We start from the raw sequence: 19,663 nt of genomic DNA, 5'->3' as shown, positions 1-19,663 counted from the left end.
GCTTATTATGTATTCATTATTCACGTTTCACGTAGTGCTAGTGCTAGTGCTAGTTGTGTTGGTTGTGCTTATGTTTTTGACAAAACAAGACCCAAGAGTTTTTTCAGGGTAGAGCAGAGATGCCAGAAGTGAAGACATGTCTTCATTTGAAGACATTTTTGTTACAAAAAAGTGAAATGTCTTCACTTGAAGACATGTGAAGACTAGAGTGACTATATACAGAGTGGCGACAAGTCATCCCAAATGTATGCAATGCGGTTTTTCCAAGGTTTTTCTTTCTCTTTCCTGCATACGCGTTGGATAGGTCGTCTGCTCGATTGGAATGACACTGACAGATAATTATCATTCCAATTTTGACATTGTCGCCACTCTGTATACAGTCACTCTAGTGAAGACATGTCTTCACCATGCAGTTTAAATGGGCGGAAAGCCGAAGGAAGACAAATGAAGACATTTCCGGAGTGATTCGCGATAAGGGCGCAACTAACAAAGTGTGAACAATGAGAAATATCACTGTGATAATTTGCCAGTACATTTTCAAATCTTAATTTAAATAAAAGTTACAAAAATCAAGTTTAAAGACATAAATTGGTGTAAAATAAATCAATCTTATAATTTCACAACAATACTGCATAAAATTTGTGCATTCAAGCTCAAAATCTAAGTTTTATAGTTGAACCCCTTGGAATGAGCCTCGAAGCATTTTGACAATGAGATTCGCCCAGCCCTGTTTCGCCTTGTTTTGATTTTTTTATTTAATTTCGCCTGTTTACAATGCGCCTGTGTTTTGAAAACAACGCAGTTTAGCTCTTTACTATCGCCTGTTTACAAAACAATTTGCAAATAAGCCTGTCACTTCATAACAATGCGAGGGCTAAACTGCAAACTGTCTTTTGTTTTGGTTAAACATTTCTATCGCCCATTACTAAAAACTTGTTTTAAATCATTCTAACGATTAAAACAGAAGAAAGGATTCTTGCCAAGGATATTATCAGTCTTTTTAAGGCTGATGGTGTGATAAAACGATTTGTTTACAATTTGTAGTTGAGCCCCAATCGCGAATCACTCCAGATTTTTCCTTGATTCGTGAAGACTTTTCAAAAAATCACCTGGCATCCCTGGGGTAGAGTGACTATTCGCGTTGACGAACGTAAGCTGCTGCCACCTCCAAAAGTTTACTGTAGGGGTGAAGCGGAATAGGAATTTCTTGAAGAGCGCAAGAGATCGAAACATTTTGGCAGATTTTCACCCACACGTACATACGGGCATTTCTATGAGTGTGCAAGAGATCGTTTAATGCCGTCAACGCGAATTCTGTATATAGTCACTCTATTTCGGGATATGTAATCATGTTATCTCTTTCTTGGGCAGGAGTGAAGAGAGCGTAATCAGGTAGCTTTCGAGCTTTTCGAGCAAGCGGAATTTCTACACCGAAAAAAATCGTTATGTCAAATTTACATTAAAATATCCCAGCTTTTACGAACTATGAGTACCGCCAGAGTAAACGCGACAGCGGCGCGACTTCGCTCACATTCGTTTAAACACGCAGCACTTTTTCACCCGAAGCAGGACTGTGCATTTAGCAGCATGAGAGCGAAGTCAAATTTTCACGTCGAAACTACGGAAAAAGTTGTGTAATTATTTTCCATCCAACTTTTCCAGTACTATTTACGTGAATTCCACATAGTTTGCATTTGTATGAGTGCATTTACGTGGAAATCAGATAGATGGTATTGTCAAATGCAAGGAAAATTGTATCATCCAAAGTGCGATATCGCTCATAAAAGTGCTATTTTGTATTAAATCGTTTCGGTATCTTCGGTTATCTTATGGTTTTTAACTCAAACGTATATTTTTTACCGGGGTATAACTGGGGGAGAACAAAAACAAACGTGTAAAATCAATGTAAAATCTAACAATAGCAACAACAAATCGAGCGTCGATGTGTGCGTACGGTAAACTTCAGCAAGCTCAATTGAGCAAATTTAGTCTACCATAATTTGAAGGATGACTGGTAAGAGGAATGTAGGATTAATAATGAAAAATAATACAAAAAGGGAAAATCGGCCGAACCGGTTCTTGCACCGGTTCTGTTCGACATGACTGGCAGGAATCGAACAGAAATCGGGCAGAAAAATCCAAACAAAACCGTTGGGCGTTGCCAGTTTTCACGGGTGACGGCGGCCAGAAATCCGGCAGAATGCTTGGGAGAAAAAGTTTTTCGCTGCCTGATTTTTACAATTATTGTATTGTGAAACTGAATTGTTATTTATGCAACTTTTTACAAGTTAAATGCAATAACAAAAGCACAATCTTAAAAAATCGTTTGTTATTGATATTAGCAGCAGTGACGTTTTATTTCAATAACACGCATATTCGCAGTAAGTCAGGTAAAACAGTAGCTATTTTCAATAATCCATTCATTGTTGTGGTTGCGACTGTGATGTCCTGCCGTTCGCTATCTCCACAACTGACTGACTTCCACTTACTCTCTGTGCTGGTTACTCCAGGCAAATCCTCTAATATGCTGCCACAAACCCCCCCCCCCCCCTCCCGCATTTTTTGAAGGCAGGACCGACCGGCCGGTTTTTGTAATTTTCAGACTTGGCAACCCTACAGTCCCTTGTTACAGGACAATTACGGGACTAGTGCAACTATCCTATTTGACTCTATCTAGCAGCAACCAGCCGAGATTCAAACATATGACCACTGTCGTGCCTCAAAGCTAGGGTTGATTCCTCCTCAGAATAAATAAAGAGAAGAGAAAAATTCACACTTCACTCAGTCGCGATTTATGTTGCTCCGTTTTGTTTGAACTTTTCTCTTTTTTACTGATCGCAATTGCTCAACAACCTGCTCATTGAGGAATAAACTGAGCAAAAAAGTGGTAATACACTTTTTGGCTGCCCATGATATGGCACAAAAAAAACTGTTTAGTCTTCTCGCAGCGACAACAGTGCAAAAAATGTTGCATATGACGATGATGGATGATAGATATGGCAACAATGTAATTCCTGTGCCGTTGCTTGCTGCAGTACGAGCGATTTCGAAAGTTTCTCATTTTTCGCACAATGAGAATCTAAAGTTTATTTATATTTCTCTTTATTTTTGGTCTGATTCTCATTGCGTGGATGTATTTCTCATTTGTGGCAGCAGTTCTGTTCATTGTGTTGAATGAAAAAAGTTGCACAATAAGTAAGGAAATGGCAAGCCTGCTCGAAGCTAACCGGGAAGTCCGAAACCAAACAAAAAGAATGAGACAAACGTAGTAAAAAACAATTAGAATAATTTTCAATAAATTTTGAGTTATATCTTTAATTTTAAAATAAATGCTTTTTCGTTTTAAGCTTCAAAAGCTCCGCCTTCGCATGAGATTTTTTAAATCAAAATATAATATTAGTAATCATTTGTTATAGTGAGTACATTCATAATAATCGATTAAAATCAAATACAATGTTACTGAAAGGAATACATTTGTTTAATCAACTAGGGTATTGGAGATATTTTGGCCCATGCGTTACGCAGTCTCTTTTTTGGCCGTCCATTTGATTTTACCGTGGAGGGCTCATTTACCAAACACTCAAACACCTTACCCTAAATCTTGAGAAAACTAGTTTTGAAACAAAATGTTAATACATGCAACTTAATGTTAGTAATAACTGTAAAGCGCATTACGTATTTTTAGCACGATTTCGTACCATGAAGTCATGTTTTGAGTACAATCAACAAGTGATACGTGTTTGGCATTTTTGTGGAAGTTGCTTAACAGAAGCCACAATTTGTTCATCTAAATCATCCGACATTAATGTCTAAATGAATGTCATACTCTTGGTTCTAGTGTAAAACAATTGAACAATAGTTCAATTTATACTACGCTCATTGAAGAATAACCACCAGCAGTATCCGTACGTGAGTGCTGTGAGCATTCCCAGCATTGCTGCAGAAATATTGATCCATGGACTATAATAACCCAAATTACAAACTGCCATTAGAAACGAAACGATATAACATAACAGGGCCAGCGCTCCGTAATAGTATCGGTCCGCTCCCTCCAGCCGCAACATCTTCCGTAACTTTTGTCCATTCAGATTATCCCAAAGAATAACTGCCGTCAAAAGTGAGGCGTGGAAAATTATTAAAATGAAGAAGAATTCGATGTCTCCTCCCCGTTTGTAAGGACGCACTAGAGCCAACGATAGTAAACACAAAACCTAAAATGATTATTTACAATTCAGATAAGCACAATACATATTTTGTTTATCTCGATAGTACTTACAATTTGTACAATATTTAATTTGCCGCATTTTGTTTGCGCGAAAGTATTGCTGCAGTTACTAATGTAATTAATATTTTCCGGTGAGTAAACTGTATTTTTATCAAATCGTGCTTTTTCTTCTGATATAGAAACTGTTATCGTCATTTTTAATATAACTATAATATAAACTGTGATCGAACTAAATTGTTGAAACGAAACACGATTTCGCCGATTTAACAAGGACGATCACGCACGATCACAAAACATAATAAACATCAAGACATTAATAAACAAACAATGAGATAAATATCAAGGTGAGAAAGAAGATTGAGTTTTCCAACGAAAGTGATATTCTTCATTCTGCCAGCAAAATCAAATGAGCAAAACTCGTTCGAAACGAGTCCAACGAAATAGTCCTTTCCATTTATGTCTGGGTTGGTGCTTGAAAATGAGGCAAACAAGCATTAACCGTTTCCGAAAATGAGGCAAATATCATGTATATACACGCGTCACGCGTATTTCGTGTTCGCTAGTGTGGGTGCTTGAGCTGTCAGAAACACCCCAGAGGCAGGCAACCATGTTTTCGCTGCCAACATCTCGTGTGTGTGAAAATGAGATAGCATGTCAGCACTGTGTTTCACTCAACTGCCAGCAGTCTGATTTGGGCCCGCTGTCAAATTTTGAGCCCAGGACATGCTGTCGCTGACGTTCACTGCAGCTCGTTATAAAGATGTCAATGGGATGGTCAGAAAGCTCTATAAAGTTCCGTTATTGCTCTTTGCATTGAAAGTTGGATTTTGTATACACTTGTTCAGACACACATTTTGTAAGTGAGAAAAGTTTCCAAAATTTCGTGGGAAAAAAACCTGAATCTTGGTTGATTCCTATTTGAATTCTAATGCTTACGTAGAGTTGTTATCGACGCTAAGAATAATATAAAAGTAGTTTCTAAATGAATAATTTCACGCATAATTCATAACTTGAACAAATATGCAGCATATATGAAATAAATGAAAACTTAAATACTATTTGCTTTTCCTATAACTGGTACTGGCACCACTGCTAAATCAAATGTCAGCTCAGATGGGAGAGTTGTAAAAATGATGGGAAATGCCGATCAAAATCTATAACGATTATTGATAAAGTTTTCTTATCGGTAATAATTAATAACGATAATATGACAGTATAAGCAAAAATACGCAAGAAATAGAACAAAAATGTTAAAATATTGCCCGTTTCTTTGGTAACAAAACGCGCTGCTCACTTTTTTGATAGCTTGAAATCGTCGCAGAAAGAATCTGCTTGGCTGTAGTAGAGTGACTATATACAGAGTGGCGACAATGTCAAAATTGGAATGATAATTATCTGTCAGTGTCATTCCAATCGAACAGACGACCTATCCAACGCGTATGCAGGAAAGAGAAAGAAAAACCTTGGAAAAGCCGCATTGCATACATTTGGGATGACTTGTCGCCACTCTGTATATAGTCACTCTAGGCTGTAGGTAAGTTATAAGTATACATTATGCTTGTCTAGCACGTAAGCTATTGATTTACTTGACAAAATAAACGATATTTGCCCCCGCGACGATTCTGGCGACGGTTTCGCCCGCGACGGTTATAATTCATCGCGTACGAAAGGGTGGGAAATTGATAATAATAACAAGTCAAGAAGAAGATTTCACTTTGAACCCTCCAATTTTTGATATTCTTCCGTGACGATGAAGTTTGATGGTATTATCGATATAAGATTACTAGCGATATTATCAGTAGCACACTTTTCATCACAGTTTTGGAGGTTGCACTTAATAACTGTGCAGTCCAATTGAGTGCGAAGAGCGCAATAAATAAATATTGCGACATTTGCCCCTATTTAGACTACCCTGATTTACACGATTATCACAGTCGAATCTCGCACACGATTTCGCTCAAAGAAAATAAAGTGAAAGAGAAGGGCAAGAGAGAAAAAGAAGTTAAACTCATTAGTAGATCAATCTAAAAGCCACTCTAGTGTCAGATTAACAGTGCAAAATGCGGTACGTTGCAATAAATGATTATCACAGTAGTCTAAATAGTCATAAAAGGGGCAATATACAGTTGTTTGTTTATTTGTCGACCAACATTAGAAAAGGGCGAATAAGCCAAACGTCAAACAGCCCGAGCGAGAGCTGTTTTTTGCTAGAGCAGCATTCGCTTAGAGTGACTATATACAGAGTGGCGACAAGTCATCCCAAATGTATGCAATGCGGGTTTTCCCAGGGGTTTGAAACGAACGTCAAATGCATATGATTGCAGTGTAACCGTTTTTTCTGACGTTTCGGTCCGAGTGACGGCTAACGCTTTATTCAATGGAAATTCTAATTGCCGGCGAACTAGTTGAAGGATGCTCTCTTCACTCCTACATGAGAAAGAGATAGCATGATTACATACCCTTGGGTTTTCCAAGGTTTTTCTTTCTCTTTCCTGCATACGCGTTGGATAGGTCGTCTGCTCGATTGGAATGACACTGACAGATAATTATCATTCCAACCCAGGTAACCAATAAGCATTTCCAATGCAATATAAATGCAAGCCAATAAGCATTTAAGTTGCCTTAAATGCCACTTAAATGCTATTTTGGCAAAATATGCGGCTACTTTACTGCTAGCCCTCTTATAGTGCTGACAATGCTTATTTGCAGCTAGTTACCGACAAGAAGAATTCAAATAGAATTGTGGATGCCAATTTACAACAGTTATGCAGTCAAAAGGCTGATAAACAGCAACCTGCAGTATAAAACGCCAGGGATGCTAATAAACGATTGATTTATTGCTTATATTAATGCTTATTGGTTAAGCCTAGTATCGACCTGAAAAGAAATGGGCAAAAAGATAGGCCAAGAAATGCTGAAGAAAAGATTTTCCGTTGGCGATTTCTTTACCAGTATGCACCTCACAAGAAATATTGTTTTACTTTCAGATGGCGCAGTTTTACATGCCAGTGAATTGAAACGTCACTTTTCCGTACGGAATAATATCCGGCGCAATTATTACCACAAGAAAAAATGACAGATAATTGCTTGCCTTGCAGTTGTCAAAATTTCTTCGGTAAATACCAGGATTTTTTCTTGAGCTATTTTCTTTTCAGCTGGATACTAGGCTTTACCTGGGAATTTTGACATTGTCGCCACTCTGTATATAGTCACTCTACATTCGCTATGTGCGCGAAACGGTGATGCCATCTTCCCAAGTTTGTTCTATTTGTGAAGCCGGTGCACAGGTTTGTTAAAGAGTGAAAAAGATAGACAAAACTTTGCACTAAATCTTCACAAACTTTCCATATGACAGTTCCACGAGAGTACAAGAGATCAATTTGTGCTTACAAAGCGAATAGGAAAATGAACTCTCACTCGTTCTGTTTGACAGTTAGCTTACCAGCATTAATTGGAACCATACTCTAACCATAAATATCTTCCAATCTAGAACCACTTGTGAAATGGTTGGGTACCATATACAAACTGTTTCCTGGTATAATATCAAGTATATTAGCTATTTATATAACCATGCTCCCGAGCAGGGTTGTTTTCAAAAAACCATCGTACTGTCAAATTTTAACCAAAAAGTTAAAAATTTCGCGAAATGGTTCACAGCTAATGTGCTTTTTTCGATTTTTCATGTTTAGTGTGATACTTTCCAGTAGAGTGTATTCGCTATGTGCGCGAAACGGTGCTGCCACCTTCCCAAGTTTGTTCCATTTGTGAAGTCTGTGCAAAGGTTTGTTAAAGAGTGAAAAGAATAGACAAAACTTTGCACCAAATCTTCACAAACTTTCCACAAGGCAGTTCCATGAGAGTACAAGAGATCGATTTGTGCTTACATAGCGAATAGAAAATAGTGATTTCGAATAGAGTGACTATATACAATATAGTCGAATTTAATTTCGAAGTCTATACTTGCACCATTCGCACTCATACGAAATCCTGTACTATACTGTCAGTTCTGACAAGATCCAAAATATTACGTCTCTGTTTTTCTAATGCAATAACTAATAAAAATACCAATAACTCTGGCAGTGCCGTCTGCTGTCAACGCGTACTGCAGCCTGCGGGGAGCGCATTTCGTTTCTTAATTTCAGAACAGTTTGAGACTTCAATCGAGACGTTTCGTTCGTTCGTTGATGGTGTCCATGGTGTCGGTCATGCTTATTCGTGAATTTTTGCGTGTGTTAGCAGAAAAATCGAACTACATGAGGAACAGTGTAAGAAAAAGTGACTTTACACTCTACTAGAAATGATTTACAATAAAATTGAGCTGTGGTGTCGCATGTTTTCCATTTAGCCGAAAGAACAAGTGAAAAAGTAATCGAATGCGGCTACTCGCGGAAGTCGGTTTTTCGACAGTTTTTCTGATCAATGGCTAGTTATTTGCTATCACCGAATGAAATATCTGTGGTTCAATTCGAATAAAATATTTATTCTGATGGGAGCCATATTTTTTTGACAGGAATTATCTTTTTCTTGTGAGCTAAAAACTAAAAATGCGTGCATGCCAGAGTGTGAAGAAAGCTTGCTCTATCTCTTTCGTACCCATTGAGTAACCAAAGTTCACCGAGCTGAAGAACCGCATCCGTCGTTAGGTGTAGTGTTGTGGAGCAAAAGGAAGAATTTCTGACTAAAGAAGAAATCTAATATACATAGCGTTTGTTGCTTTTTGTTCTACTGCTCGTGGGTTAAAGAAAATCGAGAAGAGCGCCGTCCGTGGTGATTTGATGTGCGTGTGTATGTGCGTTTATCGTGCACAAGACGACGAGCACTCATGTGTGCGGTGTGTTGGTGAATTACATTCGGCTGTTGCTGCAAGGATCGAATAAAAAGGTCGTGTAAAAAGTACCGTCAGTGTGCGGTGTTGTGTACTTTTGTTGACGGAGATTTTGAAACACTCCTGTGCGTGCCTATTGGTGTGGTGCCGAAAATCATTCAAAGAAGCTAATAAACTTAAAAACGATAGGTGAGGATTGTACGATTGTACTTATTTTTTTCTATTACGTATGACACTCAAGGCTATAAAGAATGTAGTTATAACAGAAATACAGTTAGTATTACAATTTTATAAATATTTGAAAATTGGCATGATTTATATTTACTTTCATTAACACGGCAATTTGCCTTATCTCACTAACTGGTCTATTCATAAAATTAGATTTACGCAAGCGTCATGAACAAACACGCAGTAAACGAGAATGATTCAGCCATCGATTTTAAATTTTTATTTAAAAAAATCGATTTTAAAATTTTAACTAAACTTCTAATTTCCACTAGATACTAGTGTAGCAAAGCAGGTTATGATACTTCTGCTATGGCTGAAGGGAAAATTATATTTCATCCTGATTCTGTCAGCGACCTCCGAATAAGCAAGTCATACAGTTCCTATGGTAAACGATTTCCGAGTTTCTCAAATTCTGGAAAATAAGGGAATTCGTTAAGTCAACGCCATCAATCGACACCAAAAGAGCAACCAAAAAGATTTTTAAAACTCTTTGCTGGAATTGCGGTGATCTCCACTATACTTGAACCACATTTGCACAAAGTTCAAGTACAAGGACATAAAGAAGTTATTACTCCAGTTCTAGACCATCCACTGCCAAGAAGTTTACAAAACCGAGACCGAATGAAAACTTCAAAATCAAGAGCGTTTTTACAGCAGTCCGAAATATTGGCATTAGACTCTTCGAACGCTGGTGATTTGGGAGTACCGCAAGGTAGTCATCTAGGTCCGTTGCTTTTTGTACTGGTAAGGAAAAGACTCCTGTTTATGTGGTACAATGCCACAATCTTTGTATATATGCAGATGATGTAAACGATTATCAAACGCTTGCTTGCTTCACGGTTACAGTCCAATCACAACCAAGTTGTGCTTCAGAATACACGAGCGTTTAACCCATCTCATCAAAACAGAAATTACTCCCACCATGAGCAAGTAAGCCAGATGCTTATTTTCAATAATCTACAGTATATAGTGAATTTTGCCACGGCACCAGGTAATGTTAATGTATTTTAAGAGCTAATTCCATCTATTCAATGTGCGGAGCTCAGTTTGCACTTCAGAAAAAATTGGTAGGCAAAATTATTACCTTCTGTTCTAATAGCCAGGCCGGTTCAAAATTCAATACAACACTCAACTCAACACTCGCCGTTGCCTGCGGTCGGCTCGCCCTGAATCATCTAGGAAACGTTGAATATATGGATTATGGCAAACGTACATTATGACTTTCTTCCATTATGGCAAAAACATACATTAAGGCATACGTCTGTATGGCTCCCGTCCATTATGGCATTCGTCTGTATGGCAATCGTAGGTATGGCTATCGTATTTATGGCTCTCGTCCGGTCACCTTATGTAGCATATGTACACCTCCTGGTAGGTTATACTTTTGATAAGTTAACAACCAAGGGTTATAGTACCATCTCGGGGATGCAGAAATCACTCGGTATATATACTTACTTACTTTTAGCAGCCGAGAACCGGGGTAGCTCTTGCCGTATCAAGAACTCCTCTCCATTGTACTCGGTCCTGGTCTACTCGTCGGCAATTCGTTGCGCGTCTCGACACACGCATGTCGGCTTCAAGCTGGTCGAGCAATCTAGCACGTTGGGCTTCTATTTCTGGTGCCGGCATTGGCGTAGCTAGGTAATTTCCCTGGAGGGGGCCTAGGGGGTGCCTTCCTTCTTTTCATTATGATCCAGTTACGCCGGTTGTCACCGATAGCACAGGGTTTTGTAGGGAAATACTAGACGGGTTTCATGAGAGCCCGCGATCTCAATTGCGGATCGGATGTTTACCATCCGACAGATCTTGCAAAAATATCGGGAATACGACGTGCCCATGTACCACATCTTTATTAATTTCAAAGCAGCATACGATGATCTCGATCGAGGCTAGCTATGGCAGATAATGCACGAACACGGTTTTCCGGATAAACTGAGACAAATGATCAGAGCTACATTGGATCGAGGGATGTATTTCGTGTTAACTCGGGGACACTTTCGAATCCTTCTTGCATACTATCCAACATTGCTCTTGAGCTCAATAAATCAAACACGTGCCTCACATGGACGGTAACTGTTCACGGCGACGAACTAGAAATGGCAGATAAGTTCGTGTATTTGAAGAACTTGAAGCCGTGATACTGCTCATGGAAGGCACGCGCCTTTGCCAGAAGCAGAAGGTACTGCGGACAATATTTTGCGGAGTACAAACTGAGAGCGGAGAGTGGCAGAGACGAATGAATCACCAGCTACAGAAGCTGTTTGAAGAGATTCCCATTGTCATCTGGCGAAAGTCACTAGGCTACAGTAGGCCGAACATGTCGTAAACATAGCGGAAGACAGTGCGACGAAAACAGCTCTCTTCAACAACTATACCAGCACCAGGAACTGGCAGGCTTAACACTAAACATACCATGAAGGGGTCATTTTTTGCTTTTTTGCCCTTGCCCTTGCTTTTTTGGCTCATTTTCACAGCGTTATTATTACGTTGTACCTCTTTACTACTTTTATTAGAAAATATATTTAAAATATAATGCTAAGTTTGCTGTTCTACTATTTGTCTTTTTTCGAAAAAAATATTAAAGCTAATCTGTCGACAATCGCGGCAATTCCAGTCTGCTAGCGAAAAATATTCGTAGAGTGCAGTCGGTATGTTTAGTGTTAACGTGCGAAGATGGCTCGACCAAGTCGAAAGTAATTTGCGACTTCTGAGACTGGGAAATTGGCGACGAGTGACCCAAGATCGAGTTGAATGGAGACGACTGTTTAAAGCAACATGAGCCGGGGTGGCTACTAGGCTACTGACGGCTACTGACGACGACGACAACTACGCGTCTGCGATACCTAATAAAAAAGGAATACATCTACGCAGTGGGAATATATATACACTGAATTTTTTTCCGGTTTTTAAATTACAATGGAGAAAATTTCTGGAGGGGGCCTGCAGAATTCTGGAGGGGGCCTGGTACCCCAGGCACCCCCTCTAGCTACGCCAATGGGTGCCGGTGGGGTTCTTAAAAGCAAAGCCATAGGTATAAACGTCCTTTAGAACTGGACCCTTCTTTATCGACAGACTTCGCAGCCTGTTATTAGAGTACAGGAATATTACGCGGCTAGTGCAAAGATCCTATAAGCTCTGTAGCGGCACCGCCTGGTCTAGATTCGAGCATAAGACGACTGGCTTGTTAAGCAAGCATCGTACGCCGGTGCTAACTGGGCGGGCATGTGGGGTTCTTGAAGAGACCGGATTTCACTGCACAGTCGTCCAGCATCCTGGCGACGTGGCCGGCCCACCGTAGTCTCCCAACTTTCGCCCGGTGTACGATGGGAATCTCTCCAAGCAGTGCCTGTAGCTCGTGATTCATACGCCTCCGCTTTCCGCTTCTACTCCATCAAAAATAGTCCACAACACCTTCCGTTCAAATACGGCTAGTGCACGCATGTCTTCCGTAAGCAAAGTTACTGTCTCAAGTCCGTAGGGGACTACCGGTCTGATTAGCGTTTTGTACATCGTCAGCTTTGTGCGGCGGTGTATCCTCCTAGATCGAAGCGTCTTGCGGAGGGAAAAGTAGGCTCGATTTCCAGCTTGAATGCGTCGTTGTATCTTCTTACATGTATTATTGTCAGCAGTGACTAGAGATCCCAAATATATGAACTCATCAACCACTTTCAGCTCATCGCCGTCAATAGTCACTGTCACAGTGGGAGGCAAACGTTACTTTCTCTGGAGCCTCCTCCTACCATATATTTGGTTTTTGACGCATTGATGTGTAACCCTATCCTGCTAACTTCCGTTTTTAGTCTGGCATACATTGCCTCCGCCGTGCGCCGTATCAAGTTTTTAGTAATGTGTATTGGTAAGCGGTCGAACAAAGTTGGTGTTTTCTGTAGGTCGTGTAGGAAGCGTAAGAAGATGTTAACAGCTCCTTTACCCTTTAGTTTCATACGCCTGGATCTCCCTGAGGGTGACAACACAAAAGTGCCCGGCATAGAGATTTATACGCAATTCTAGAGCAACATGTGAAAAGGGTCTATGTGAAAATGAGAAATTCTCTTCGCGTTTTCTCTCTTCCGCCCATCACGCCGATGAGAATGCATTTGAACGAATTAATTTTGCATGAAACGGTGGCTGGCGTTATTAGGTAGCTATTGGTTAGGAAAACTGCATTGGAATGCATTTATGTCGCCGTGATAAACGTAAGAGAGGAGACACGAAGAGAATCTCTCATTTGCACAAAGGTGCTTTTCACATGTTGCGCGAGTATTAAGCGACCAGTTGGCTAACCCGAACAAAGGACAAAGATTTCCCGCATTAATTGGGAACGTCTTCCAATCTAGAACCATTAGTGAAATGGTTGGGTACCATATCCAAACTGTTGCCTGGTATAATATCGAGTATATTATTTATGGTTATTCGTCAAGTAACCATAAAAACAATAGGTCGTTAAGAATGTTCACCATACGAAAACGAGTGATTTGCCATACACATTTTTGAAGTTTAGGATATGATGAAGATAATGATAATGGTTGAACCATCATATAAATGGTAACGTCGTTGAAAAATTCTGCTTTTGGAATGTACTGTAACCTTTGATCTTATGGTGATTATAAAGATTATAAAGATTATAACTATATAACCCCTTACAGCGTTTACAGGCAGTCATGCGATTTGTTGCTGCTGCTGTTAGTTTTTTCATGCCGCCGTTGTACGGATTTTCAACGTGGGGGAAAACAAACCACTAACACAAACGCAAATCAGCAAGCTCTATAATAGTGTTTCTAGCGGTCATTTTCCGAGGTTTGGCGACTGATTTCCGTTAGAAATACTGCACTAGCTCTTTGGTCTCGAGGGTTGGGAGGCGTATATGACTATATTTTGAAGCTTCTGTCGACTACCGCGAACGTCCAGGTTGTGCTGTGCTCAATTTACTTTGTACCTTGGAACAGTGCATAAATGCTGGGGGGATGAAAGATTAAATTTGCTCTGAGAAGTTGATAACCACTAATACTCCGAAATTTGTCTTTCCTATTAGTTCATTTGTGGTTATTTGTGTTGGAAAATTGATAACGGGTGCGCGGTTGAGGACCGGTGTTAGGCCGGGCTGACGAATCCTCCACTTCTTCACTAGACTTCATTTTACAACTCAAGTAGTACAAAAAGTCCAGGGCAAAGCACATTTGTAATTCGATCTATTATTTTTCTTCTCATCATCATCATCATCATCATCATCATCATTTTATTTCAAATATGACATTCCGCCCTTTGACAGAGAGATCTCAGTTCGTGGAGCTCGTGCAGTGCCGAAACGCCTCCGCCTGCGGGCATAGACGTGTCGGCTATGCGTGATGCTCCACCTGTGTTTTAGTAGGCGACATTGCCTGTCTCGTCAGGTAGAACTGATGTTTGAGGTCTTCCTGACACTTGTTGACATCACAAAAGGGTCCAGCGCAGAGTTTTACACGCTATTAAGCGACAAGTTGGATAACCCGAAAAAAAGGGAAAAAAGGAAAAGGGAGTATTTAAAAGTAATGTTAGTGGCTACAAGCAGCAGAAGGTCTTATTTCGCACTTTTGCGTTGCACACGATATTCGTATATTCAGTGATGCTATGAAGCGTGAATGTAATGTAAAGTTCTCCGGTTCTGAAACTCCCAGAAAATCTATTATTTAATACTTTAACGATTATAAACATGTTTAAAACATTTTTCATATCAGACATATGAGGACACGTATTTAAGTACTCGAATTTATTGGGCTCCTCCTAATTTCGTCCTTCGGTTTGGTTCTAATTTAAAGTTTTACCGATGTAAATATTATCTTATGTAATTTATTCTAATCTCACACTAACGCAACCAATTCTTGAAAGCATCTTGGAAAATGACGATTACTTGATTCCATCATTTTTTTCTCAACGACCAGGTTAACTGCGCAGCATGTAACGCAGAGAGAATTCCAAGGAATCAAGGGAAAGCAAGAAAGCGTGGACCAAACGCTTCCCTTATAGATAACTAGCTGACCCGACAAATTTCGTATTGCCACAAATTAACCTGTGTTGTACATAAATCATGAATCTCGGATGATCTTTGTCACAATCTCGAGTTTTGCAAGTTTCTGAGGAGTTCAACCTTAGATGATTCATTTTGGCAGTTACGTAACTATGAAACTATGATCCCAGGTAACCAATAAGCATCACCAATGCTATTCAAATATAGGCCAATAAGCATTTAAGTAGCATTTAAGGCGACTATTTTGGCAAAATATACAGCTACTTTACTGATAACCTTCTTATAGTGCTGACAAAGCTAATTTACAGCTAATTACCGACTCGAAGAATTCTCGCGTCACTTTTCATTTCGTCCAATGTAACAAATGTAAACAAATCCGGTTTATCACAACAAATTATTGCTCTTTTTAAACTCTATGTTATACAAAAACACCTGCCCAAATAGAATTATTTTGAGGTGAAAAAATTAGCATTATCAAAATGTCCAATGTGCACATTCGAATTACGAATGACTGACTGTTACTTCGGTCGTTCTCATCTGATGTCCAAAGTGCAAAAAAAATCAAAACAAACCCAATCTGTACATTGGACGTTTAGCAAGTGAAAGTTTTTTTTCGCATTATTTATGCATTTTAAGTGAAACAAGCGGTCTAATATTGAAAAATAACCTCGAAAATAGCGTAGCACGGCAACGCACGTATTTTACGGTGATTTCGCTTAATTTATGTGCAATAGCCTGGAAAAATCAAACCGTCCAAAGTACAGCATGAGATGGTAAACAGTCCAATGTAACTTTTTCCATAATAAACCAAAACTGCTTAGTTTTAATTAGATTTTTAAAATCTCCGTTAAATATTGAATGTTATTATTCATCAACCACGTTGAGTGAATGACTGAAAATTATTTCATTTTGAAACAATTTAAAATTCAATTCGAAGAACTTCGATCTCGTTTTTCTCAATATGGTGGAATTGTTACATTGGACGAAATCAAAAGTGACGCGAGAATTGAATACAATTTTGGATGCCAATTTACAACACCTATGCAGTCAAAAAGCTAACATACAATAACGTGCAGTATAAAATGCCAGATACGCTGATTTGATGCTTACGTTAAGGCTTATTAGTTATCTGGAATGGGTAGTTTACAAATACAAATACAAATTTGCTATTTTTCCTCACAGTAAAGTAGAAAACAACTCCCCTGTCCCCTCATTGCATAGCCAGAAAGCGGATAGTAATGTTCGCCATGATTGTACAACATTACGCCGAATATCATTTTGCGAAAAACCTTAAGCGGAATGTACCATTTCATGGAAAACTTTTTTGTGGAAAGTACCATTATAATAGCTCCCCACAATGTTCGGCAAAGTTGTTCAACTCTGGAAGACAAATAATGCGAAATCAACGACTAAGTTCCAGTTTGGCTTGTAAACACATAATCGATAATAACTTTTTATAAGAAAGAGATAGAAGGATAATTTTTCTCCTAAACTACCGAATTACTTTCACGAACATTTTAGATACTAATTTAAAAAAACAGTAACGGTACCCTCAAATCTTTTGACAAGAAACTCCAGGACTTTAATAGGATAAACTTGAAAGCGTTCCTCCTTTTTTACTACGATCATAGTCATGTTCCGTATACGTAATTCCGTACGTAATACGTATAAGACATCAATTTTGAATACTTCTCAGCTTTCTGACACGAAAGTAATTTAAAAGATTACTTTAGACTAGAATCAGAAATCTATACCTATAAAGAAGGATTTCTGTCTGTCTGTCCTGTGTTCCTTATAGAATCAAAAACTACTGAACCAATCGGCGTGAAAATTTGCATGTAGAGGTTTTTGGGGCCAGGAAAGGTTTTAGTGATGGTTAGAGACCCCTCCCCCCACTAAGAGGGGGGGCTCCCATACAAATGAAACACAAATTTCTGCATAACTCGAGAACTAATCAAGCAAATAGAACCAAATTTGGCATGTGGGTGTTTTCGGTGACAAGAATTTATTCTAGGGTAATTTGAGACCCCTCCCCTCTTTATAAGGGGAATTATAACTCCTCTCCCCTTTAAGAGGGGGGGCTTCCATACAAATTTCCTCATAACTCGAGAACTAATCAAGCAAATGGAACCAAATTTGGCATGTGAAAGTTTTCGAGGGCAAGAAAATTTTCTATGTTGAATTAGGACCCCTCCTCACTTTAAGAGGGGGGGGCTCCTGTACAAATGAAATACCAATTTCCTCATAACTCGAGAACTAATCAAGCAAATGGAACCAAATTTGGCATGTGTGTGTTTTTGGAGACAAAATTTTTTTCTATGATGAATTGGGACCCCTCCCCACTTTAAGTGGGGGGGGGGGGCTCCTATACAAACGAAATACAAATTTCCTTATAACTCGAGAGCTAATCCAGCAAATGGAACCAAATTTGGCATGTAGGTGTTTTTGGAGGCAAGAATTTTTTCTATGATGAATAAGAACCTCTCCCCACTTTAGGAGGGGGGGCTCCTATACAAATGAAATACAAATTTCCTCATAACTCGAGAACTAATCAAGCAAATAGAACAACATTTGGCATGTGGGTGTTTTCGGTGATAAGAATTTATTCTATGGTAAATTGAGACCCCTCCCTCTTTATAAGGGGAATTGTAACTCCTCTCCCCTTTAAGAGGGGGGGCTTCCATACAAATTTCCTCATAACTCGAGAACTAATCAAGCAAATGGAACCAAATTTTGCATGTGAAGGTTTTCGAGAGCAAGAAAATTTTCTATAGTGAATTAGGACCCCTCCCCACTTTAAGAGAGGGGCTCCTGTACAAATGAAATACAAATTTCCTCATAACTCGAGAACTAATCAAGCGAATTGAACCAAATTTGGCATATGTGTGTTTTTGGAGACAATTTTTTTTTCAATGATGAATTGGGACCCCTCCCCACTTTAGGAGGGGGGGTCCTATACAAACGAAATACAAATTTCCTCATAACTCGAGAACTAATCCAGCAAATGGAACCAAATTTGGCGTGTAGGTGTTTTTGGAGGCAAGAATTTTTTCTGTGATGAATTAGGACCTCTTCCCACATTAGGAGGGGGGGCTCCAATACAAATGAAATACAAATTTCCCCATAACTCGAGAACTAATCAAGCAAATAGAACCAAATTCGGCATGTGGAGGTTTTTGGAGGCAAAAATATTTTCTACGGTGAATTAGGATCATTCCACACTTCAAGAGGGGGGGCTTCTACACAAATGAAATACAAATTTCCTCATAATTCGAGAACTAATCAAGCAAATGGAACCATATTTGGCATGTGGGTGTTTTTGGAGGCAACCATTTTTCCCATTATGAATTAGGACTTCTTACCTTTTTAGGAGGGGGGGGCTCCCATTCAAACGAAATACAAATTTGCTCATAACTTTAGAACTAATCAAGCAAATGGAACCAAATTTGGCATGTGAGAGTTTTAGATGGCAGAATTTTTTTTCTGTGGTGTATTACGACCCCTTTCCCTTTTAAGAGGGTGGACTCCCATACAAATGAAATACAAATTTCCTTATAATTTGAGTACTAATCAAGCAAATGGAACCAAATTTAGCATGTAGGAGATTTTTGAGTCTTGAATTTATTTTATGATAGTTAGAGACCTCTCACCCCTGTTGTAGGGGGATATGGACTCTCATACAAATAAAACAGAAATTTTTGCGAAACTCAAAAACTAATCCAACTCGAGAAATTCGAGACTCTTCCATAAAACATTAATCAATAACAAAACCACAAAAACTATCTATAGTAACACTAGATCATTCAGGACGAGCCGGTCGCGAGTGTTGCCGGTGACCCGCCGTCGGAAGCGCCGCCCACTGGGGGGCTTGCAAAACTCGAGATAGTGACAAAGATCATCCGAGATTCATGATTTATGTACAACACAGGTTAATTTGTGGCAATACGAAGTTTGTCGGGTCAGCTAGTATCAATATAAAATTCAATTTCATGTGCATATATCCAAGTGAAGATTTCCATTTGTCTATTTGTAAAATAATGAAAATTGTAAGATAGATATTTATCAAAATTATTTTATTTATTATGTATATCAATGACATGAGACGAGTGTTACGTTTTTGTGATATTAACCTTTTTGCCGATGATACTGTACTATTTATTGCAGCTAAGAAACTCGATTATGTTACAGCACACTTGAATGAGGATTTACGTTCGCTGAGCAGATGGTTGAAATTCAAACAACTAAAGCTAAACATCAGTAAGACTAAATTTATGGTAGTCTCGCGAAACCGCGTAAATGAAGATGTCTCTGTGGAAATTGATGGTGAGACAATTGAACGCGTACGAGAAATCAAGTATCTTGGCGTTATTATTGATGATAA

At 39.0% G+C, this 19,663-nt stretch overlaps 1 protein-coding gene across 1 annotated transcript in view; it reads left to right on the top strand.

The window, feature by feature from the left end:
• Positions 1-8,393: 8,393 nt before the first annotated feature.
• Positions 8,394-19,663, top strand: part of LOC128732573 (E3 ubiquitin-protein ligase Ubr3) — a 111,186-nt gene continuing 99,916 nt past the window's right edge. Inside the window, exon 1 of the mRNA XM_053825847.1 lies at positions 8,394-9,239. The gene's annotated coding sequence lies outside the window, so the exon portion shown is untranslated. The remainder of the gene's footprint in view (positions 9,240-19,663) is intronic.

The sequence above is a fragment of the Sabethes cyaneus genome, chromosome 1 (genome assembly GCF_943734655.1).
Source record: "Sabethes cyaneus chromosome 1, idSabCyanKW18_F2, whole genome shotgun sequence".
Taxonomy (NCBI): Eukaryota; Metazoa; Arthropoda; class Insecta; order Diptera; family Culicidae; genus Sabethes; species Sabethes cyaneus.
This window is presented reverse-complemented; position numbering and strand designations above follow the sequence as displayed.